Source organism: Barbatula barbatula (genome assembly GCF_947034865.1).
Source record: "Barbatula barbatula genome assembly, chromosome: 6".
NCBI lineage: Eukaryota > Metazoa > Chordata > Actinopteri > Cypriniformes > Nemacheilidae > Barbatula > Barbatula barbatula.
In genome coordinates, this window is record NC_136765.1 from 20184966 (window position 1) to 20211223 (window position 26258).

The 26258-nt window shown below is 37.9% G+C and overlaps 1 protein-coding gene across 1 annotated transcript in view; it reads left to right on the forward strand.

Annotated features, from left to right (window-relative positions):
- The first annotated feature begins 13521 nt into the window (after positions 1-13521).
- The window catches only part of chrm3a (cholinergic receptor, muscarinic 3a), a 69084-nt gene continuing 56347 nt past the window's right edge, over positions 13522-26258 (forward strand). Inside the window, exon 1 of the mRNA XM_079458452.1 lies at positions 13522-13695. The gene's annotated coding sequence lies outside the window, so the exon portion shown is untranslated. The remainder of the gene's footprint in view (positions 13696-26258) is intronic.

Below are 26258 nucleotides of genomic sequence, written 5' to 3' on the forward strand. Positions count from 1 at the left end.
ATGGAGTTTTGTTTCCATGAGTGTGTCAAGTGATTTGTTTTTCTTAAGAGTCTTGTTTTCAACAACACTTCGTTTTCAGTTGGAGGAGAGTGAAGAAGGTAGAACTGCTTTTACGTGAAGAGACTCCCAGTATGAGAGATACTGAATGACAGAATCAAGTACCTGTGTGTGCATTCAAAGTTCACTTAGTTAGCGATATGCCGAGCAGATAGAAGCCTGAACAAGAGAGATAAGGAGTTGGTGTTTGTGGACTCAGGTCATGTCTCTCGCTGCGATCCACCTCCGGCTGATTTCCACGCCGCGCCGGTGACCTCAGAGGTGAGCGTGTTTACTGGTGCCCAACCTCCATCTCCTACAAACAGACTTGAAGTGACCTGAAGCCCCCCTGAGGTGTGTGTCTCAAACTCCCGGTATTATCTTCTCTACTATTTTTATCTAGCTGTCTATATCAGCTTCAAAGTGGATCACTGTTACATCAAAAACTTCAATTTTATTGTTTTTTAATTAAACACCCATTACGTGTAGTTACGCCAATGCAAACATGAATGATTCTGAACACATTGCAAGTTCACAGTCTTGTTTTGCATAAGTAATGTGCTTTTTTTTCTTGGTAATCTATTTCACAAACCTAAGTTTGAAACCGTTTTTTGTGGTCAGATTTTTTGAAAAATGCAGGTTAATGTGTTTTATTGTAAATCTATGGATTAACACTCTTACCTAATTTTCCATTTAATGCAGTTGCCCAAAGATATAAACTGAAGGCCTAAGAACTGACCCTATGTTTTGACTATAATCTTTTTGTTTCTGTGTTCCAAGTGGTTGTTTTTTAGTCTGGGTCAAACATATTGGTATGACTCAGGTCCTGCTTGAAACACCTTTTAAAAACACATTACAAGTCTGAATGCCTGAAAAAGGTAATAGCAAAATGCATTTCGACTCCCTGTCATATCTGAAACCAAAACACTCCGGGCTGAGCGAAACAGCAAACTTTAAAACGTTTATTCAGTGTTCTTGTTTAGTTTTACGCAGTGTGTTCATCGGTGGCACACTAATAAAACAAATATCTTAAATGGTCTGCAAGTCACTTGGGAAAAAGTTGCAGTCTGGGTAAAGCCTTAAACAAAAAAACATGAATAAGTCTTTCTTGGTAGCTTTTAAAGAACACAGATAAATACAATAAACAGATGAAATAATCTCTCCCCTTTATAACTGAAGTAACATGAGATAAATATTACAATTTCATTACCATTATGCCAAATTACGAATTCCTCCCAAGCATCTCCGTCTTCAGTTTTCTTTAAAACGCCTTAAGCTCTCCCACACTGACTCAACACAATCCTCTCATGTCCTTACAGACTCTCTATAGACTCTAGAGCCGTTGGCCTGTTACTGATGTGTGTCTGCTACATTAGTTCAACAGAGACGATACACAGAGACTGCAAATCAGATCAGAGTCCGCCATACAACATGGTATGATATAATAAAACCACAGAGTGCTGTGTGCGTATGTGCGCGTCTCTTTTTCCGCACAGTTGGGAAAGCAGACAGCGGCCATGGCTGAGAGGGAATCACACTTTGATGTTTTCTCTGATGAGTCGATCCTAACAGGAAAGCAGATTTATCACTTGATTAAACTTAGCAGAAGGGTGTTGTAAGGCTGATGCAAGGTAGATATGCAGAGTTGGGTTGAGTGTGCACGCATGCGTGTCCAGTCCTCAAAGACTTGGCCGTGCGTGTCCCAGCAATTTTCTGTTTATGCATTCATGTCAAGATGGCGGTAAATTCATTTTACCGTATTAATTACTTCTGTCTGATCTTCAAGCAGACTGACCATCATCACTGTGACTTTACCCACTGTCCTCTCTCATGAGTTGTCTACTCCATCTCGTTGTGCTGTTGGCCTCCATTTGCGTGATTTTCCAGTAATTACTTTACAATTAAAGTTTCTAATTTAATTAAGTGTCATTCTGAACATGCTTAACTCACCTAAAAATCTGCCTCCTAATTGTTTTTGTTTATTTAATAAACTCTTAGGGAGGAAAGGAACGGTTGGGTGGTTTTGATTTATTAAGACTTAAATCTCTGCTGTGGTCTTTGATAGCTCAGTTCATCTAACTGAAGGTAATCCCTGATCATATTTGTCCTCACATCCTAACTTTTACATTCCGGCTAGATGGAAACAACTAGAGCTTGTGTGAGAGTAGCATTGCTTGTTAATTGGAGGGCATTGGTTTAATGAAGAAGGCTGACGTGTGATCTTGAGAAATTCTTGTCTGTTGGAAACAAAACAATAGTATTTCACTGACGCTTAAGTCGGACCGTAAAGGAGATAAATTCTACCTTTAATAGCATTTAACATCGTCCTTGTTAAAGGTCACGTGTATGAAATTTTATCGACATCTAGCGGCAGGGTTGTGAATTGCAACCGATTGCTCACTCCACCCTGCCTTTCGAAGCGCTACGGCGGCTGATTCTGTGTCATTTTCGCTTCTTTGCCGAAGGAGATATATATTTCCAAGACACGTTATGTAGAGCAGTATGTCCGTTTAGGGTAGAAAGTGTGTGTAGATAGAAAATATATTTTAGGGCGAACTATCCCTTCCTTTAAGACACATGTTTGAGAAATGTGTCATCATCGAAAAATAACTTTTACAAAGTTATGCACCAAGGTAAACAGACACTTTTCACCAGTAAGAGCTGCTGTATAAAATCTGCTCCTGATTTGTATTGAGAAGAAAAGAGCGATAGGGAGAGAGAGATATAATGCGGGAGGCCTGAGATAGCAGAAAGCTTTGCTGTCGAGTCTTAGAGTAATCCTGACGGCTCTGAGGGAATGAGAAAGCACCAGACCGAGGAAGAAAGAGGGAGAAAATTCTTTCCTATTGTCTTGTTTCGTCAATAATATTCTGCTTTAACATTCATCTCACACTTTTTCTCTCTCACTGATGTAATCACCACCTCTTCACTCATCACCTCTGATTCATCTTCTTATGAATATTATTGGGATCCTAAAAAATACATTGTTGTGTGGTTCTTGAAAATATTGCTTTTGTTTACAGCTTGTATTTACATAAACATTTAAAAGTAAAAGAAACATATAGCTGATTTTAGCTGGATTCCGAAGCGTGAATTTAGATTTAAACTATTAGATTTGACTTTTGATGTGTCTGAATAAACGGTTTGCCTATTAAGCCAATGTCATGGTGGGCAATGTTGGTGGGCCAAACTGCCAATGATTAGATTAATCCCCGCAGCCTCCGGCATATGATCTGTTCTGAAATGGCCTCAGGAATATCTTGTGTGAACAAATTTTCTGCTTTTATCATTAAATATTCCTCCACATGTAACAATTCTTAATAAATCAGAGTGTTGTAAAAAACACTTCTCATAAAACGGACTGTTCAATGCTCTGTAGGGGTAATAAATAATAATCCACCCAAAAATTTAAATTCTGTCATCATTTACTCATCTTCAAGTTGTTCCAAAATTTAAACACACACACGGCAGTGAACAGTCATTTCATTTTACAGCAAACAACAAGTTCTCTTTCCCTTCCGCATCATTAAATTCCATTTAAAAAACTCTCCCCCACCAGTCCTTACTTCGTACTCTCATCCAGTTCCTCTCAGTTTGTTGTGGGGGCATGAATGAAATGTTGCCAAATAAAAGTGCAGAGGATGCCTTTTGCTGGAGAGTTTGTATCCGCCGTCTTCTGTTAGCACGTATGACATGTATAGTAGTTAACTTACAATTACAAATGAAACACCAAAAACTGTATGTGGTTCCATTGTGAAGACAAACTGTTTGTTGATACATGAAATTACTATCAATTCATGTTTAAGTGGAGACTTAATTCATTCCTATTTAAATATATCACAATTCATTCGGAAATGAGATTCAGTGCTGTGTTATAAATAAATAAAACAATTTATTTGATATATAGCGTGGAGGGGCCCCACACATTGCCTTTGCACAGGGCCAGAGATTCTATGCTACGCCCCTGACCACGGGTAAACAAACGTTTCAGCCTTGTAATTTTGAAGCGGGGTTATGAAACCCCGCTCTGAAGCAGGGTTTGCACCGCTGTTGCAGGGTTAACCCTGCATCGCGTTGCCAAATGTGTGCAGTGTGAAAAGAAGCAGGGTTAGAATAATACTTCCGGACGCTTAGCAACGGACACCCAATCAAAATCTGAACAGCGCTTACCTCAGTTCACAAGCTGTGCACAGTCACAGAGACTCTGTGTAAACAATCCTTTGAGTTTTTTTATTTATTTGAATAAGTAAGGAGGCTTCAAACATCCAAAAAGGATTTGCGAGGCGGCCTTTTTCCCCGGATGCGGAACAACGTGGTATTCGGTTATTTAAAGGGACCACACACTATTTTAGTCAGTTTGACACGGCAGTATTTATCCAATCATGACTGTTGACACTGCCAATAGGCAAATAAGAATGTTAACCCAGGGTTTAGTGATGTACGATGTGAAACATCAGGTTATGAATACCCAGGGTTATCTCTTAACTGCTGTTAAATTATAAGCAGTGTGAAACGTGAAACAGATAAGCCAGGATTCTGTTGAGTGCAGAATAACCCGGGGTTAACCATTTCAAGTGTGAAAAGCCCTAAAACTAGATATTTTGAAGTTAGGAAAGCAAACCTTTGGGGCACCTTTAACTACCAATTTAATTTGTTTTACTATAAGTAAATGATGTCCCAGAAACGTCAGTTGCTAACATTCTTCCCAATATGTTTCTTAAGAAAATGTAGAGATATTTGGAAAACTGGGGGTCGGGGTGTATTTCTGACAGATTTTTTGGGTGAACCATCCCTTTAAACACTGCTTGATTGTAACGTTTGAGTTTGTTATAGATGAAGCCAATATCTGTATATTTTCGTATGCATAAGTAAACATAAACAATCAACAACATCTTATACAGCTTTTCTTTCTGTCCCTAAAGATAGAGGTGTGGAAAGATAGATAGGTCGATAGATAAGTAGTGAAATAGAGGGACAAGCAAACAGACAGACAGGTCAGGCAGATCATTTGAGTGATGTGCCTGATAAATGCAAATGTCCATTTTTGGCAGTGAAGTTTTACAGCTGATGGGCGTATGCACAGTGTGACAGGAGTGAATTGGTGAGAGAAGAGAAGCAGGTTGACAGCTTTAATTGTGATTCTAAATTTGATATGATTAACCAGGCTGGATTAAATTAACCTGATTGGCAGATGGAGAGGGGGTGGGCAGGGGCTCCCAGAGGAGGGAGATGGATGTACTGGGTTCATTTACCACGATATTGTAGCCTTTCAAAATATGTCGGCCATGTGTGTGTCTATGTCACAGGGACACACAGGATTTTTGTTTGTTTTTCATTCGATTAAAGCAACATCTAATTCCCTGCTTTGGTTTATATGATATCTTTAGAGGCAAAAATGTTGTTCATTTTCTGCTTGTTTCCTTCTATAAATGATTGTCTTGCCCTCTGTTTGAAGATGGTTAAAAGTGAATGTCCCCCCATTAGAATGACCCTGTAAGTCAACAGTAAGCCTGCACCCCAGACTTTATAATTCATCAGCAACACTTGCAAATGCAATTAAAATGACTCTCATCATAGTCTGCACATCACACAACAAAAATGGCTACTCAAGCACAAGTCAACAAGTAAAATCTCTCGGGAATTTAATGAGCACACATATGTACGGTTTCACATTGTGGGACATGAATAATGGATCACATTTTCCTTGTTGTTTTTACGCTCGGTGTTACTCCTCTATTTGTTTGTCTCCTTGTCATTGGTAGGAGAGGCAAAATACTATTTTAGTCTAATACTAATAGTCCTCAACTCAACGGGTGTGGTGAAAAATCCTTTCACTCTAATGAGAAGTCAGCCTTAGCTCTCATAACGGTTACCCTTCTTTTTGTTCACACTTTCTTATCATCCTTTCTCCAGCTTCTACAGACAAGAAGTGAATTGATACTTATTGATTCGGTTTATTTCGCATTTATACACATCTATAATCTATTTTTATATGTTTGTAATTATTCTGCCTATTTTTTATTTCTGTGGTTCTGTTTTCTCCAGCAGTTAGTTAACAGACATACTGTGATCTCAGAAAGGAGTTACTTCAGGTGAAGGTATCACTTCAAAGAAATCCCAGTTCCACAAATAACCCAAAATAATGGATTTGGCTTCACCGAGGTGAGGTTTTGTGCTTCAGCTGAGAGCAATACAACTTCATATAGCATAATAAGCTTAATGTGTGCGTGTGTGTTTGTGTCAACCTGTTTGTCTGTCTTTCAACGACAAGGGAGAGAGAAGTAAAGGAGATAAGCAGAAAATAGGATGGCAAGAGATGTTGAAAGAGACAGGCTAAAGGAGTGGAAAATAGAAATGGAGACAGAGAAAATGACCTTAGCTGAGAGACAGAGAGAGAGAGAGAGAGAGAGGGATGATACAAAGACAAAATAAATGACCACAGCTATAAAGGTATTAGTTAAGGTGAGAGTGTGATAAAGGTTGTCCAATGAGCTTTTATTTATAGCAACAGAAATATGACTCTATCCCCTGTCCTAATCTGGTTTTGTGCAAAGTGTGTGTGTTTGTTTCTCATCCGGTTTGCTTTAGTTGTGCCCATAAATTACCTTTATGTTTCGCTTGTGCCATTGATGTGTGTGTATAAAAATGATAAACCAGGCAATTGCATAAATTAAGTGTTACTCCAAATAATAATGGTTGTGTGTGCAAGTACCTGGTATGAAAACATTAGGAGTTATGTGACGTCCTTACTAATCTAATGATACAAACCTGTGGTGTGTGTGTGTTTTCACTCTTGTCTCCGCTCAGGGATATTGATGACACCCTCATTTCTCAATATCTGCTCACAAACTTTTTTCCTCTCAGCAGATGTGTAAAATAATACCTGTCCTCTGCCCTCAGCAAATATACGTCACAAAAACAAACACCAGACAGACGGTCGATTCATCTCTATTAGGGATTTATATTTAGCACATTGGGTAATAGCATACACAGGCTCAGCGGCTTCGCTCTTCTCTTTTTATTTACCACTGGTTGTTAGGTCAACCACCATTAAATTAATAATCTTATCATGGGTACTCAGATTATCAGTTCTAGATAAACATTTTAAATTGTAGACAATTCGTGGGACACTGTGTTTATTCTGCATGGGTGGTTATTGAGCGAAGGAAGCAAATAAAATTGTGTGTGTGTGTATAATAATATCAGAAAAAAATCTATATGTTTTTATTGGTTGGATGTTTTACCCTGAAAGTAGTGATGGAAGCTGGTATGTATGCTCATGACCAGTTTGGATGCAAATTGACATTTTCTAACTCCCAGAAAGAATCATTTTTGAGTGCACAGAGATGTTATAAATTTGACCAGATTACATTAGTCGGTACAGCTATACCATTTCCAAACCAGTTCTAATTTGTGTTTCACTCTTATATCCACCTCCACTTCAGACTGTGTCCTAATCTTAATGCACGGCGTCACTAGCACTTCATAGGTTGCATGTAGGACACTCAGTCTGCCAAAAACATATCTTGGCACTTTGGACGAGAACCCACATCTGTCAGCGGATCACATTATAAAAACTGTGTTTTGCAATTTGTTATTTTGGAGTTTGCAGATGGGTCTACCAGTGAGAGACGTCTTTGGTCATTTCCCATCCAAAGTCTTCATCGCTTAATTTCAAGTATAAAATCGTCCTTATTTTGGATTCAATTAAGTTCCTTAATTAAATTTCTGGCTCGACTGTACTTAAAGTCTGTCGCCTCCACAGCTTAAACGCCACTAGAAAGTTCCAGCCAAACCAATTATTTCTTTGTTCAGTTTTGCAGCTGATGTGTCAGTAATGAAGGTAATTATTTCCTCACTAAAGAAATATATAGAGCTGGAATGATTTCTTTGTTATGAAAATAACTTCCTTTTTCCTGATTCTGTGTGTATCAGAACATTTTTGTGCATTTGCAGCTTTTTAAATGTTCGGACATCACTATTATAAAATACTGCATATAACTGCTAAATGTAAACCTATGGTATGGAAAAAGTTGAACAAAGTTAGCAAAGAGCATTGTTCATCATCTCTGATTGCAGAATGGCTGTCTGTATGATTTGCATGATGTTTATTTATAATCAGTAGGGTAATGTACGAAAGTATGCAGTGACAGGCGCACGCACACACAGTCTTTCCGTGTCTGTAATACGCAGACGCTCGCTTCAACAGAAGCAGCATTCAGCTCTGGGCGAAACAGAGTGGAACAAAGGGTTTCGTTTCTGACTCCCTACCCTGCAAAACAAACCCTGATTGCAATTAAATCCTGCCTGGGTGGAAAGCACACAGAAAGACAACAACAGTGACAAGTTAGGTGTAATCACATATAGGATTGTGCAAAACCACATATCTGGGATCCATTTCATCTATGACAGCGCCAAAACAAAATAAAGCTAATCACTGTGTCTGGTGATTTGGTCTGGAGTTGCGCATCTGATGTCATTTTAAGCTTTGCCAAGTCAGACTCACAGGTTTGATTGTCAAGACAATTACACCAGTTAGTCAGTCTTTAATCACTCTTTATAGAACTGACCGAGCAGAACTTCCTTTTTAAGAAATGTTTAGTTTCGCCGCGGCAAGATGATTTATCTGCATGTCCTTCTGTCTGTCAGACTCATTGACTACTTTACCTGCAGTTGGGAACTGGCAATTTTAATACTTTTACATATTTTGTGTATTATGCAGTTGGCTTGTGGGCTTTTTCAACTTCCTGAAAAGAAAAGCTTTAACTGTTAGATATAGTCATGGTTATTTCAGGTTATTTCAGATATCATAAAAACTCTGTATTCATGTTGCATAGTTGGACTTGGATCGTAAGTTAAAGCTCAGTTTTGGGAAGAATTGACGCTTGGCCAAAAAATTACGCTCAACACACAAAGCTTACCGAGATGAATAACTGCACAATATTACTAGACAAAAAACAAATATCGAAAACGGATACAAATGTAGTAAAAGTACTTTTAGTTTCCTGTTTTTAGCTTACTGTTTTCATTTTTGTATTTGGGAATAAAAACATATTCCCTCATTTAGACCACTTCATAAAACGTACAGTAAGCAATGTTGGTCCAATGTGTTTTTAACACTGCACAAACGTTTGCATGAATTCAACCAACAGGACGTTTATAAGCGAATCTAAATGTTGAACGAATATCTTTTAAGATTTAATTATATATGTACGTTTTAAAAGTAAAATAAAAAGTGCTTCTTGACCAGTGTTTACATCTTTGTATCACATTACAAAACCAAATATTTTTGTCCAATAATGTCTTTTGTACCACACACCCCATATTTTGACAATTTAGTTTTAACAATATCACCTTTGGTTGTCATAGGAACACGAAAGAGTCCTTTACCTGTCACTGACCTCCTCTTCTTTGGTCTTGACCTTCATGAATCTCCTTCAAGGTGCACCCTACATCTATTACAGCTGTTTATGAGAAGTCTGCCCATACAAAAACAGCATCATTACACCAACACAAAGGGCTCTTTGAGACACTAATCAGATTAGAGGCCTCCCTCAGTTCATCAGCTTTGCCTTATTCTCCATTACAAAGAGAATGAACCTGCGTCGGTCAACACAACAATGCCTTTACAGAATACTAATATATGAACGGGAATGTGTGTGGCCAAAGTGAACACACACAACCGGACACGCACACCAACCTACACAAACATCCACCTGCTTGCTGTGATTATATTTTATCTTCAACTTTTAAGGTCTGCTGTCCAAACAAGATTCAGGGCTTTCTTTCCGCATGATCCTGCCTGAGTGTCCTTCCCAGAATTCATTGAGGCTGCACAGCATGGTGATACTTTTGAAATTAGTATTTCATTCATTTTTAAATTATTCAACAATAAGCCTTTTGGATGAAAACTATATTATGGCAAATATTTTTCCATTAGGACCATTCATCCATTTCATATTTTAATAGAATTTTCTTGAAAGCACTGGGAGTGAAATTGAACCGACTGAAAAATTTTGTAAAGCTGAATGTGAACTGTGAGTTGAATCCCTCTGTGTTCAAAAGGCCGATCCGTGAGGAGACAAATTGAGAAGGACCGTTAGCCATAAATTACTGCATCTGGATTTTCTTCATATTAACTGGTAATTATAAAGACATGACATCGTCTCAGACTTCATACCAGTTTGTGGGTGAATACATTTGTCTGTAAATGTTTTTTTATGCTTTAGGTGTCTTAATTCAGATGACTGTTTATGTCGCATGTACAAAAAATGTTATAGAATAAAATAAATTGAATGTCATCCAGTTCAGAATTAAATACTGTGTGTTTGTGACTATATTTCTGTGACTGTAGCAGCTCCAAATGGAAATGTAAAACTACTATTGCCTCTTTTGCCCAACCCACTTAGATATCATTGGTTGAGGCAGGACTGAGATGTTAGTTTGATGTGTTGAAAGTATCACCAATTTTGTCCGCATTAAATTTTACATAAAAAATGACAACATCCTTCTTTATTCTGAAGTAAATGATTGACCATTTCTGCACACTCACCTATTAGTCTATACAATGTCCAGAAGCTTGGGCAGCGAGGCTAATTTGATTTTATCCCTTTTCATCGCTCAAGAGATGCTTCCTACAGCTGAAAGTGATAACGCAGACCTTCATTTAATAGGTCATGATGGAAACAGTCTATGATCAAATTACCTTTGAATAGACTTTTGAATATTAGGCCGGAAACAGCTTGTGGGAGGCATGGCAGAGATTCAAGAAAAGTACACAGTTATACTGAAGATGTTAAACAGAGTAAAATGTGTGGCAATGTTAGCATTTCTAACACGTCCATTATTCATGTGATAATGATTATTCTGCTAACCATGAAAAGTGTATGTAATGAATACTGTGAAATAAGGAAATGTTGTTTTTCATAACAATGCTATATTTATTGCAAATATATAGGCATATAAATGAATGTATAACATTATGAATGAGTGGTAGCAATCTCATTTCCACTGCGGTATCACAATAGTGTTGCCTCATTCTAAGAATATAACTTCTGTTGCCATTTTATCAAACTCACTTGAATCATATAACTCGCTGTCCTTTGATGCAACCCAGGTTCAAGGACCATTTCTTTTGTTGCTTAAGGATTTAAAAAGAACCAATTCTTCACGACAAAACACAGAGTGGGTTAGAGATATAATATCACTACATATCAAAGAAGAGCTATTTTATTCTGGTCAGTTGCTCAGAGATAGATCACAAAACGTGAAGCGATCATATATTTTCTGGTTCTTCAAAGAAACCATATATCAGTTTTACCTCTCTTGGCTGTATTTGAACCACCTTTATGACATACACCTTGGGTTTCATGCAGTATGCTATGATGTGTGTCCCGCTTTTCCTTCACTACTGTTTTTGTTTTGTAAGGAATTTTACATACAGTAGGCTATTTTTATTAACAAAACTAATTTTGAGCAATGAAGCCTTGAAGGGGTAGTTTACTTAAAACTGTAAATGATGTCTTCCTTTTACAGAACACAAAAAAATATATTTTGAAAAACAAACAAATAACATTGGACACCATTTACTGCCACAAAATCACTGAGACATTTCTCAAAATATCTTTATTTGTGTTCCACAGAAAGAAAGTTGTGGTGACATAGGGTAAATAAATGATGACTTTTTTATGTGAACAATTCCTTTAAAGAGCCCTTCTGGTGAAAATCAAGATTTAATGTTGTTTATAGTTATGTGATGTTTTTAATATGCTTGAAGACAAATCATCTGCTTATTTAAGATATTAAGATATTTATAAGTTGACGTTAGACTGGTATTGTATACATTGACTTTTACAATTCCACAAAGAATACAAATACAAAAAGCCCTCATTTTGATTGTAATGACATTTACCCCTTTATAAGTGTGACTGAAATATCCAAATTCTTTTTTGGGGGTGAATGTTTATCAAAAACATTACTAACAATTATACTTCTCTCGCCATAATAGTGTGGATTTTATTTAAAGTTTTGTACAAATGCACAAACACATTTTCTTCAGAGAGAGGCAATATGGTTAAGCTACTTGGAATATGTGAATACCACAGCCTATCAAGTGGAAGTGCCAATGGCAGGAAGTCTTCCTGTTTGTGCTGCAGTTATCATTAAGCCATCCGCCCACCTCAGGGCTTACTCCTGCTGTTCTGAATGAGACAAAACGATCTACTGCCTATAATTAAACTCAAACAATCTTTATGGTGTGTCTGTGTAACTTGTGTTATATTGAGCATTGGTGATCTGGGGTATTTGTGCTTCAGTTTCTGACTGTGGGGATGTTTTGGCGGTTCGGTTGTGTGAGAGACATGCTTGTTGACACGGACTTGCAATGAAACAGTAAGTCATTTATGATTACCTGTATGTGAAAAAGCATTGAGTTCCTGGAAAGAGGCCAGTTTGTTGCTGACATAATTAGTCCCAAAGAAACAAAGCAAGAGATACACAGCTATCTGTTTCTAACTTTTGAGAATCCAGTTCTCTTTATTTTTTCCTTATATTCTCAATTTTAATCCACCTGTATCTTTCTTTCTTTCTTTTTCACATTGTTTATCTCTTCATGCTCTTTTTCCTTCTTTTCTTTGGCTTTCTTCCTCAGGTGAATTATCAGTAGGATTGCAGACCATACTTGGCTTTTTCCAGAGCTGCTACTTCTGAAAGGTAAAAATATATTTTACAGATTATGCATTACTGTCAAATTGAACCCTGGCAACCTGTTTAGCATGTTAGTACAAAAATACAGTGAAGAAATAGCTGATAAACCGAAAACAAATCCAGAAACAGACCAGTTACAGCTGTTTATTTGGGTGTTGACTGTAAACAGACTTTAGCAAACAGTATCATTCAAACTAATCACTTTAAGTAATTACCTTTTCTATAATCCCTTTCATTTATACATGAATTTTTCCACATTTGTGTTAACATTGCTTTGCCTTTAGTTGAATTGACAAAGATAGTTAAATATGTATATTCATGTGAAGCATGCATCCTTAAATGTGTCATTTGAGCATTTGGTAAATCGTATTCGTCATGTAAACGAGAGGATTAAAGCTTTTTTTACGTATTGGTCACATAAAACCAACATAAAAATTCGTTTTGCGATTGAAACGAGCACAAACAAAGTGGCATGTTTTTGTGATTGTTATTACAAGACATATATGCATGATTTGGTTTATTTTTTATTTGATCTCATTTAGAAATATCAGTAGTTGATGTCCAAAATATCCTAGCTATAAATTATTATAATATATTTCACCAGATACCTTGGCATTCCCCCACAACTTTGTGAATGTGTCTTCTTTCTGAATGACTCTTATATATGACCGCTCTGCCACCTGCCGGTACGTCACGAACACTCTGGCCAATCAGGCTCATGCACCGTGAGACGCTTTCCTCTTGTGGGCTCCGGGAGATTCCAGTGGCCTGGCAATTAATGACCGGAGAGATACGAAGAACCAGCACGTAACACTCAGACAGCAACGAGCGACCGAGCACAATCCGGCTCCGCACCCGGTGCGTTTCTGGAGAGGAACTGTGCGTTTTAAGCGGATCTACCCAAGTGCTAGAGGACGGACAGGAGCAAGTTATTTCCACTCTGCATCTTTACCTGTAAGTGAACTCTGTGTTATGAGCTAAGCTGTATTTACAACCACATCGTCAAAACTCTGCATGCTTTGTTTTTGCGTTTTAGATTTGTAGTGTTAGATTTGTATCGCCATCAGATGCCCAAAACAACGCTTGGGTTTCTGCATTAAGATCTTAACGCTGTCAAGTCTGGTCTTGCTAAACCAAAGATTTCTGAAGTTGAATGGTTGATGCACGACGCTCCTCGCAAGTGTTTGTTTGTATGTGCACTTTCATGGCCATGTTGTGGCTTTATTCTCTGTCGTGTTATTTTGACTGGTGACCTGGGTGCGCGCAACCCAGTGTGTTGGATTGATGTGTTATAATAATCCCGCTCACCCTCGGATGTTTTGTTTGTTTTGGGAAGGCTAAAGAGCGTTGAACGAGTTACCCAAAATAGTCGTGTCCTCTAAAACAGCCCTTAAATGCCGTCAAAGTTCGTGCGCGCCTTTGCGCACAGGGTGGTGCGTTCGGAAGATGAAACCGATGGAAACGGAGGGCGGGGGTGCAGTAAAGAAAATGCACCGACTTTAATGAGATGTCTGTCAATGCAGTTTCGCGTAAGAAATGGTTTGCCTTAATTTTTTTTCATCATTTGCACTTTAGTGTTCAAATATGCGCAGTAGATTTATCCATTAAACTTTGCGTTGTATTCAATGTGCGTTTTAATGGATTTTGCCAACAGCAGTTCAGGATAACTTCAGCTCTAGGGGAGACCGGGCTAGTTGTGACAAATGCCACGAAGTGACAAACATGAAAAACACCCCATTCCTTAGAACACAGTTGAGCTACTCGGTTTAAATTAAGCTTCTGAATTAAAAGCCTAAAGCTACTGAGACATACAGCAGGTGTCTGGCATTATTTCAAAGGTAAGCACTTTTGCTTTTTTGCACAAAGGGCTCTCATAAAACAATAGTACCTCCTGAACAAAATGTTTTATACATTTTGATTCAGGCACGAAACATACATGTGTCCAAACAGTCATGCGTTGTTCAAATAATGATAAGACCAAATGATGTTTAATGTATTAGGTCTTATCTTTGCCGTTCTCTCCTTAACAGTATGGAAACGCCTGCAAAGCACATAGTGTTCATTCCTGTCTTTGGAAAAAGGGCTTTGGATTGTGTGCATGTATTTCTGCGTGAGAGAATTGGCCAGAGGATCAGATTAAAGGAACGAGGGAACAGCTATGCCGTGGAGTGTACTATGACCTTATATGAAAGGATTTAAGATGCCTTCTAAGCAGTGAGGCTATCTCTGAAAATTTAGGCAGACCTGTTATTCTTTTAGAGCTCATTTGATCTCATATTTCTTTTTCTTTCTTTAAAGTTTCCATCTCTCGCTTTCTTCAGTCCAATCTATCTATCTATCTATCTATCTATCTATCTATCTATCTATCTATCTATCTATCTATCTATCTATCTATCTATCTATCTATCTATCTATCTATCTATCTATCTATCTATCTATCTATCTATCTATCTATCTATCTATCTATCTATCTATCTATCTATCTATCTATCTATCTATCTATCTATCTATCTATCTATCTATCTATCTATCTATCTATCTATCTATCTATCTATCTATCTATCTATCTATCTATCTATCTATCTACTCTAATCTCACACCCCTGTCGTTCCTCCTGTCAGTCACACCTCATTAACTTATCGTTGAGCAATCATAATTTTAAAATGACTCCTTTTTGCCTCACTTACCTGCTAAAGCTATTATGAGATACACTTCTGAAGGACACTGCAGGTTGTCAGGCATGTTTTCAAAAGGAACACAAATCAAAATATTGCTAAAATAGCTCAAAATGTTAATTGAATGGTAAAGTCCATTATCCTTGCCTAAAGAGATCCCTGCCTGTAAGAAGTAAATGAATGGATTAAGCGAATCAAGACGTGACAAGGTCAGCCGGGGTCATATTAATGTTTAATGGATCAAAAGTGAACGCATTTCATTGTCATTCAATGTTGTAAGTGCCCGCTTGTCCCTTCTTGGCTCCTAGGCTTTGCAGACCCCCCAATGTCAAATGACTGCATGTGGTGCCTCGAGCAAAAACAATGCAGCGTGGACACGTTCTCTACTTGGAATGTGATTAGATGCCTGTCAGGCTATAAAGGCATCTCAAAGAAGATATAGATGTATAATAATTCAGTTTATTAAACTACATCTAGTGTAGTATTTGGATTAAAAAATAAACATGTTCTGCTTATCTGTCTGGTGATTATTAATGGTTGCATAATGGTCTATCAGCGTTCGAAAGTAATGTAGGTGTTTATCATCCATCACTTGATTTAAGGCCAAGTTTTCATGGTCAAATCCATCTGTTGGCTATTCAGCAACACGCCGTTCTTCAATGCTGTTTGGTTAACTTGACGCTTTCTGTTACAGCCCATTACTTCTGCATAAAAAATGCACTTATTGGTGCTTATATTTCTCATTGTCTACTTTGGAATGTAGTCTTGTTAGGCCTAATTATTGCCTTCATGGACACATGGAAATAATCACATTAGAAACTTAACTTGTTTCTTTTAAAGAAGGCATGAAATTAAACATGATCATTCTAATGGTTTTACACAGTGTTTCAGTATTTATTATCAATTCAGTGTTTCCCACAGGATTTTGACAGACTGTGGTGCTGATGAGGTCATACTCTATTAGCATATTTGTGACGTCATCACGTGAGTTTGGTCTAGTGTTGGCACGTGGAATAAGTTTTGATTCCACTCTCTGATCTGTCACATTTTAAGGTATTTCAACACAACTGAATGATATTTTCACATATTTTCTGTTGTCAGACATAAAACACGTACAAAATATTGACTGAACACGACACAATGAATCCCTCATGTTTATTCCAACCAGCTGTTACTTTAAACTGCCGCTAAATACCTGATTTATAAATGGGACATCATCTGACAAAATCACCATACATTTACATTGAAGATCGGATGCATGAGGTGATTTTGGGCTATACTAGTCTACTTGTTTGGCTCATGCAGGGCACAGCCTTTATACTGCCATTGCCCTAGTCATCAATGTGTTGTTGTGTTATGAGCGCTTTTTGATTTTAAATGCGAGTGATAGTTTTATTGTAGATTGCGTATAGTGCAGACAATTCGGCGCAAATTCTGAAATATGGAAGAATACAATGTTGCAATGTTACTACAGAATGCGTACACCGCACCGTAGGGAGGGCGAGAGCTCGCACACTGACGCACACTAAACACATAGAAAAAGGCTGTGCGGGAAACACTTCTAACCTTTTGTTAAGTCTTGATCAATCCGATCAGCTGTCTTCTCTGTCAATGCCATCTGTGACTGTTGACGTTTACGTGGAAAGGCATGTAAGCGGAGGAACGCATATTGAAAACACCTCCACCTATTAATTAGTTCCCAGTCATGTGAGGGAGATGCGCTACACTTAATGTGTGAGAGAAAGAGAGTCACTGAGTGCTTGTAACTCTACAATGAATAAAGAAGTTTTAAAAATAAGAATCATGAAAAATATATTTGTGTTGGCCAGTGTTGAGTCGGCCAGCTCAGTGGTAAGATCATTGCGTTAACAATGCAAGGTTGTGGGTTAGATCGCAGGGGATTGCAGATACCTATGTAAAATGTATATGATAATGCTATGTAAGTCGCTTTGGATAAAAGCGTCTGCCAAATGTCTAAATGTAAATGTAATATCAGTGGATGGGAAACAGACAACACAATAGCCAATGTTGTTAGGAGAATTACGGCATTTAACCGTAATTCATTGTGAAACTGAGAGCATAAAAATATATATATATCGCCCAACCCTAGTGAGAAGTAACGTTAGCCTATACATTTTATTTGGTTCGATTTGAAAGTATTGCCGAACATATTAGACTATATCGGGTCCCCATAGTCTGCAATTATTAGTATACTTTTAATCTTTAATCAAAAACGTTAACCTCCTTCCCTCCTCGAAACAACCTCTCTGATCACTTCTGGTCACGAGGAATGGTGCGAGGAACTGATTACAAATCTGCCTCCATTTTGTTGACAACAATGCCCAACTTTCAACGATCCGTTTCATCCCCACTTTGAACTTTCCTTAATGATTCCCTAGATTATGGTGGCTCTCACTAAATCCTTGATGTTTCAAGTCAGATCCTTGGGCGTCGTTTGTTGGTTTTGACTAAATCCTTGGTGTTTCAAGTCTTATGAAATCTATACCCTACCCAAACCCTAACACTAACCTAACTCTTAACCATATAAACTACCTTTGATTGTTAAATTTGCCAAAAATCACATGATGCATGATGACGTCAGACTCGAAACCAGATTATTATGGTACCTGCCAAATTTCCCTTTAAACATACTTTAGGTCTACTGCATTCCGTCATTGACCAGAAATATTTCTTTGATGTATAATTTAAATAAAGTCAGCGGAGATCACGTTTTTAATTTGCTCTAGACTGAGCATTTGACAAAAAAATATGCAATATATAAAATTTTATATCAGTATGACTGTCCGTACTTAATATGCATTTTAAGCATTTGGAAAAAACATACTTCACTTGTGTCAAGGAGTATTACTGAATTTACCTTTTTCGAAAATTGAGTTTGCACCTCAAGGAAGTTGTTTTCGAAATTCTCCAGACGCTATTTAATAAGTTTAGATTTCCACGTTGAACAGTTGATCCCAGATATTCAGTGGGAAAGTATTTGAGTTTCGGCATATTAAATCGGCGGCTCATCGCGGATCCGAGGCAGTAATGCAGACAGAATTCCCATTAGCACTCTGAATTGCTAGTTTATAATCCCTTTTATTAAGTATGTCTCTGACAAATGTAATCCACCCTTGATCCAGGTGTAAGAGCATTGTGACAATACCAATTGTTCTGTCGCCTAAGTTGATAACTTGAATATGAATATGGGATCTGAATTTGGTAACCCTATATTTATGAAGTCTAACTCCATTTACAGTAAATATACAGCAGCGGTAAAGTGGCTTCAAAAGAAGAAATCTCTTGAGGCTGTCAAACAAAAGTGGCCACACAGACAGAAACAATCAAGTTGATTCCGAAGACACAATCATCACCCCCAGCACGGGATTGTTGTTGAGAAAAGTGTTTTTTATCTGTAATATACTGTAGCTTTAAGGAAAAATGTTGTGACTTATTGTAGCACATGCTAGATTTTTGTGGTGGAGTATGTTGTTTTTAGGGAGCGAAATATAGCTGTTCTCTTTCCTCTCATTAGCTTGTAGAGGTGAAAGAGATTTGTGGTCAATGCCAAGGCCAGGTGTCGGACGGCCACAGAGATTCTCTGACCTGTTTGTTGCTGTCGCTTGCACTCACAGACTCCTTTTGTTTTTCGAAACAATTAAAGGAAGCATGCAACTGGGAAAGGGTGGAGGAATTGCTTCATTTCTTGAAAAGCTTTCTCAGTTGACTTATACAGATCCATAGAAACCCCGTCGATGGTTAAATCAATACCTGCCCCAACGAATGTACAATTTTAGTCATAACTTTATGTTGCTTAGAGAAACTTTTTAGTTTTGAAAGGTTGTGAGTTTAAATTTTGGATGACTGATAGCGTTTTTAAATATACTACTTCAAATCGGTTTAACAATAACAATGGGGCATTTCTTTTATTTTGGATTTTAGTGTAGGGGAGAGCGTTCAGAGACATGTAACAGCTGTTCACGCTTTGGATTTCCCCCAATGAAATATGACTGTCCACTAAAGGGAGAGATGATAATTTATTTTGCGAACTTTAAAGTTTCTAATTGTCTTTTGAGGGGAGGATTTACCACAAAGTAACCTCAAATATTTCATTGAAGTTGCTTATTTTAGCAACAAGAATGGTCAAAAATTAAAGGAATTGCTCACCTTCAAAACGAGCATTCTGTCATTATTTACTCACACTATTGTCCATCAAAAAACAAAGTTTGAAATAAATAAACAGCTTCCGATTTCCCTCAGTAAAGACATTATTCATTTTTCTCATCAGAAGACAAGATCTCAGGCCGTGCCTAGATTTTCCAAGGCAGGGAAGTCTGTGATCAAATTTCAGATTTTTCAGTTTTGTTAAAACATTAACTTAAGTGTTTCAGAACCTGATTATCTAGGCTGTGCTATACACATTCATTTTCTACCTTAATGATCGTACTCTGTCAACATTTGTCTTATTCGAATTATCCAAGAAATGTTTAAAGAAACACCTTTGGACATTGAAATAAAATATGTCTTAATGTAGGTTGAGATATAAAACATTAGCTTGGAAAGCCTCCAAAAACACAGGCAAATTAAAACGATGCAATATTCATGCATTTATCAAGATAACTATTTTAGATGTTCCTAGAGACCATCCCTTTAAAGAATACTGCAGTTAGGTGTGCTCTCTAAATCACTCTCTAAAATAACCCATCACCGCCAAGATATAATGTACTTTAGACATATGTCATCTTATATGAGTAACTAGCGTCTTGTTTGGCTGAATGCTGTGCCTCCGCGTGACAGAGGAAGGCACACGTTGAACACACTTTCTTTCTTTTATTTACTCTCCAGTAGCGTTATAACCCTAAAGGCTCCCAGAAATGTGTCGTGCTTTATAAGCAAGCCGGCTAAAAGTTACCCCCACCTTTCTCTGCGGCGGGCTGTGAAGTGCGAGAACACTCTCGAACACATTCAAGTCCTTCCAGAGATGACCTCCACAGGGGACCCTTGGGAAAAAGCTGGTGAAAACAGGAATGAGCATTGACAAGGTGTCTTTTTCATTGAACTGTACAGGTTTCATGGAGCTTTACACTCTCTCAATAGATGTCACCTAAGAGCAAACATCACCACTACATCACCCTTTTTCTGTGCAAGTTGTTCTTCTGTCTTTGCTGAGAATGTGAAATGAAGCTGTTTTGATTTCTTCGAAGGCGACGTAAAAAGAACTTCAGTTGTGCCTAGCATTAAAAGGACATTTTATATTTACACCTTTTTTCTTGTGCTTAGTAGGGCAATAGCAAGTCAACCGAAAACAGAGTAAACATTTGCTCCATCAGTGGCTTAATGTTCATTATTTGCCTACCAGATTGTGACCGCTGAAACAGTTTTTTTCGTTCTGATCGATTCATACAGCTCAGTCACAGAGCTCCCAGTATCATTTAAGCTTTATAAATAGATCTCCTTCACCCCACAAAGGATTTAAATATAAACTCCATTTGTGGTCTTGTTTTATAAGCAAACTGAGAAAAGCATTATACTAGTGCTAAAGCAAGTACATTTGTTGTAGTATTCTGAATAGAATCATAGTGTTGTTAAAGGGACAGTTCAACCAAATAATAATGCTGTCATCATTTGATGATGACTGAGAAAGATGTTTGGAAAAATGCTTGTAACTTACCATTAAAACCATAAAAAATGGTTGTCAAAAGCCCCTGAACTGTTTTCGTCCCTAAATCCTTCAAAATATTCTTCCTACTATGGTAGTCAATGGTGGCCATTGGTTACGAGCATTTTACCAAATCTTTCTCTGTGTTCACAGTTTTTACAGATTTAGAACAATTTGAGGGTGAGTAAATGATGACAGAATTAAAAAAAATTTGGAGAAGAGGAGCTTCCTCTGCCTCAGGTATTGGTTTTCCGACTATGTATAATTTATTTATTTTTGCGTAGAATGTGTTTCTTATCTCTTTTTCACTTTATCTGTTCTCTCTTTCTCTCACAGTGCATTTCTCTCGCTCTCGCTGTGTCCTCTCATCTTTCAGTGGTTGGTCTGTGGATGCTGATAAGTAGAATTTTGAAACCAGAAGTCACCTGGGATTCAGTAGTGATTGGGGCATAGTAGCCTTCTGGTCTTTACTGATTGGCAGGAGAATATCTCAGGCTGTGTTCGGAATAGCTTAGCATGCATACTATTCCCGGTTCCGCAGTATATAGTATGGATGCTGTGCATGCATAGTATGCACATTTTGCACATAATGCATTGTTTTGCAGTAATTAAAAATAGGATGCAACGTATTCAGAAAAGAGCATAAATGTGCATAGGTGCACAGTATACACGATATATAGAGGCATCGACAGTGTAGAATATTATTCAGAAATATTCTGTCTGCTAGAAACTGCTTTTATGTTTATAACTGACTTTTCTTTTGTTCTTTTTGATCTCTTTTCTGCAGTTATAAATATGCTTTTGGGGATCAAACGTTGCAGCCATAACAGTAATATTTGATTCTCTTCATTAATTATTAATTTGACATATTTATCTATTTCTGCTGTATGACCTGGTTTGGCACAATTAATCCTAGTTCAGCCTGTTTGTGGTCAGGAGTGCAATAAACCTTGTCGCATTTCCCTAGTAGCTTAGCCGACGCAAAGGAAAAAATGGCCAGTGAGGGATAATGACCTTGGGTCTTTCACAGCTGATTATTAACTTATGAGAAGCCATGATTTTAGCAAATGCATCATAAATCATATTTATTGACATTGAGAAGGAGATAAAGTATGAGTCACAGCCTTCAATTTGGAAAGGTTCCAAAGCCCTGGCTTTCCCGGAAACATGGCGAACGCTTGCTAATAAATAACGAAGGGATGTCTGCACCGTTCAGAAATCTGATTTTGGATTTCATTACATGATTCATATTAACACTGAAGTATTCTCTGGGAAGGCGACGTTCAGGGCTCGAGGATTCACGATTCATGTCAAGATGAAAGGGTCGCCGAACCACAGATTAATCCTTGCACTGGATTATTCTGTATATCAAACTTTGAGAATGGAGAACTCTCTTGAAATCCAAGATGAGAAGGAATCTTTGTACAGGAGAATGGCTTGTACTGGTCCGTTTTTGCTTTTGAATTAATACGTTTCTGGTTTCTACAAGCACAAATGCCATGGTTTCATTTTGAATGAACCAAGACATCGTGAAGTATCGTATCCTATACTGTTAACATGCCAATAGAAATAAGATTAATGCGGTGACAGCTTTGTTACATTGTATAGAATCAAGCAGTTTATAATGTTTTATATTTTTTAAGATAAAAAGTAAATATTTTTTTGATTGTATATTTGTATAATTTTTTAAAAGTTCTTAGTTCAGGTCAAAGAAAGCATGTTGACTTAGTGAAATTGGGCTGCTTAATTCATGACCGCCCTATATGATGTCAGGCTTGGTCTTGCGCTGGACCATCATTCACCAGCCTCCCCCCGCTTCAGGAACAGAACAAACACGGGTGATTGAAGTGTTCAGACATCATAACCCCAAATCAACACTGATGATGTTGGCACAGTGGGTGTCTTTCACACCAATAATATCATAGGCCAATGTAAACACCCCACAGCTCCCTGTAGGTACGTGCCATATGCTTCCTGTCCATCTAACCTTACCCTCTGAACCGCGACTAGAGGTTATGTAGTTTGTCACATCATAAGTCTTTGTACAGCTTGTTAAAACTTCCATACAAGGCGCCCCGGTGTCAGTTTCACACTTATAACTCATGAAAATATTTATAAACAGTGTGATTGTTATAAACCCATTCTGTAATTGGAATCGGCCTGTCTGCTATGTCCCACTGCTCTACTGTGAACCCTGCTTTATTATGGCAGACATCTAGGATTTCAACAAATTATCGATCAATTATTATCATTTCTGTGACAGGAACTTTATATGATTTGTTTCGGCTCAGCTTACAAAATAGATTTAATTAAAAGATAAATAAATGTTATTTTCCAGGCAGTTAACCTCAGTTCCTGTGGTTGAAATGCATCGCTCAGCTTCTGAACAATGCGAACTAAGCTTAAAACTTGCTTTGGTGGCCAAACACTTACACCACAAACCTGCCTCAGCTAATGTGCTGTGTTAACTTCATCCGATTACATCGACTCCCATGCGACCCCACGCACCCCTCTAGAGGAACCGCAGCCCGACACGGCTGTCCGAAAGAAAAATTAGGGCTCGGTTTTAGCCGTTGACGCTGGACACCGTGACCATTGCATCTGCGACCTCGGATTTCAGCGCTTTGAGAATGTCACTTGTTCTCATGTGTAGCAAGAAGCTCAGGTCAGGCTTTCCAAATCTCCCCCTTTCGATTCATCTTCCTTCTTTCTTTTTCCAGCCTCTTGTAATTTTCCCGGCTTTGAGTTTGATGTTATGTGTGGCATAAAACTGCATAAATTCATTTTCCGCCATCACAAGCTCGCTGAGTGCTTAGGCAGAAGTTAATGAGCCATTCATTCAGCGCTGTCTCCTGCAGACCTCAACCATCTCAAGCAAATTAGACTTTCGTTCTGCTTCGGGAGGACGCAGGGAAAAGCACAACGCATAGAGATGGTCAAGACCTCTGTGGAGGATTTAAGCAAACATGGTTGGCATGCGAAAAAATATATGCGAAAAGCTTTTTAGTGATGCAACTTAGGGGCGATTATGAAGCAACCGTGGCTTTGAAGGCTTGTTTTACGAGAGTTACTGTAGTGTTATTGGCTGTAAGTTTTAACTGTAAACAAACGTTAGCTGAACAATAACATCGGCGCCCTATAGCAGAGCTTTCCAACTGGTGGGCCGCGAGTTAGAGATGGTTTGCAGGTCTGTTTTGATAGCTTCATGCTACTGTAAATGCCAATAAAATAAAACTCTACTGTAAACTAGTGTTTAGTTAGTACAGCAAATAAAAGGAAAAAACTCGTATCTTTTCACAAGGAGAGTTGCATATCCTCAATTTAGGCACAAATTAATCTGTCAATTGGTGACAGGAGGTCCAATTATTCTCATACTTGAAGCATGAGCAAAATATGCAAGTTAAAAAATCCTACTACCAGTATCAACCACAAAGACCACACACCAGTGCACACGTACATGTACTATGTACTGTATATATGGAAAAGGTCCCTCTATACAGATTTATAGATAAAGGAAGCAGGAAGAATCCGAAGAATATAAAAGCTGTCAATCAAAGTCAAGCTTCACCAGATGACAGCTGAAAGACTTCCACTTTCTGTTATGGCACATTTGGCTTTTATTATTTCCCAACACACTCTTGTTATCTATTTATCTTCTCTCTTTTGTTTTGTCCTTTTTGTTTTAATTTCTCTTTCTTTCCCACTGTGATCTGATGCTGTTTAATTAGGTGGCGGTCTGCTGTTTAAGCTCAGTCCACAGTCAACACATGCCTTTTCTTTCCTCAGAGACCACACAGTGCTGCATGTCCTCCAGTGAATCGGCAGGGAACACAATAGACTTAAAGGAGCATCACCATATAAAGACATTTTCTGAAGTGTTTTCTCATCTTTCTCTGGAGTTCTTTCAGCTTTATATTAAACAAAAAGTATTTTTGTTTTTCGTTTGTTGTGAACATGACAGTGCAGTCTTTGCTTGCTTTGCTATCGAAGGATATAGGACTTTGAATTTATACTTATATTTTATACAAATATATTTGTTAGGTCGGACCCATGACCTTTAATGTCATTCAACCTGCAAACTGGTGTGTGAGACCAGGAGCGCCATTGTTCATAAAACACCTTCTGACATTTTATGTTTGCATGCTTCATAGGACCATATGATGAATTGGCATTTATGTTGGGTTTAAACCGTCTTCAAAGTCATAATTTACCGTAGCTTCTACGCATATTGAAGTTTGCACACGTCACCATGAAGCACCATTTCTGTGTGCGGTGTACCAGGGTTATACAGGACATCGTTTTTATCATTGACACAGGAAAGATGTCATGGGAAAATACAAAATGCGGTCGCTCATATGATTGATTGTTTGTTTAATCAAGAGCTTTAACAAATAGAGCAGAACCATTGCCATAGTCATAAAGGGCATTTTAATTTACTTTTGGTTGTAAATCTTTAGTTCCCTTGACATTTTACTGACAGCAAAAACGAAGCCATCGTACTGTATCTTTTCACTAATTTTGTTAACTTCATATTCTCATATAAACATCTTAATAGTCGGATTAAAGCTGTTCTCATCAGATCTTTTTTGAAAGTTTGGGGATTTCTTCCTGCTGTGATGTCCAGAAGAGGGATATCTGTGAGAAAGTGGGACACTATCAGGTTCTGAGACTGAACTTTGTTGGTTGTTTATATTTATTCACATATTTATTCACTATGGGAAAAGCGCACAAAAGGTCGATATTTGGTCGGTTACCAATTTCCTTCAAAATGTCTTATTTTGTGTTCTGCAGAAGAACACATTCAGATTTGAAATGACATGACTGTGAGTATGACAATATAGTCATTTTTGGGTGGACTTTCCCTTTAAAAAACACTTAATCATCAACAACCCCAGGAGTCATATAGGACATCATTCTATTTCCTGCAGTGATTGGATGGAAGGGCTAGTTTTTCCTCAATTTTAACCTTTCTCTCCTTCTGCTTCTCCTTTGATTCCCTTGAACTCTCACAGTATGCCCGGTTCACAGTGAGTAAATTAAGGACACCCGAACGCACGCACGCACACACAAACCAAGTGTGAGTAACTCATTACCAGCTTGATTTGTAGCGTTCATAGTTCACTAAGGTCATTAGTTAGATATACAAGTGAAAATTCAATTGTATAAAAGGATCCTATAGAAGT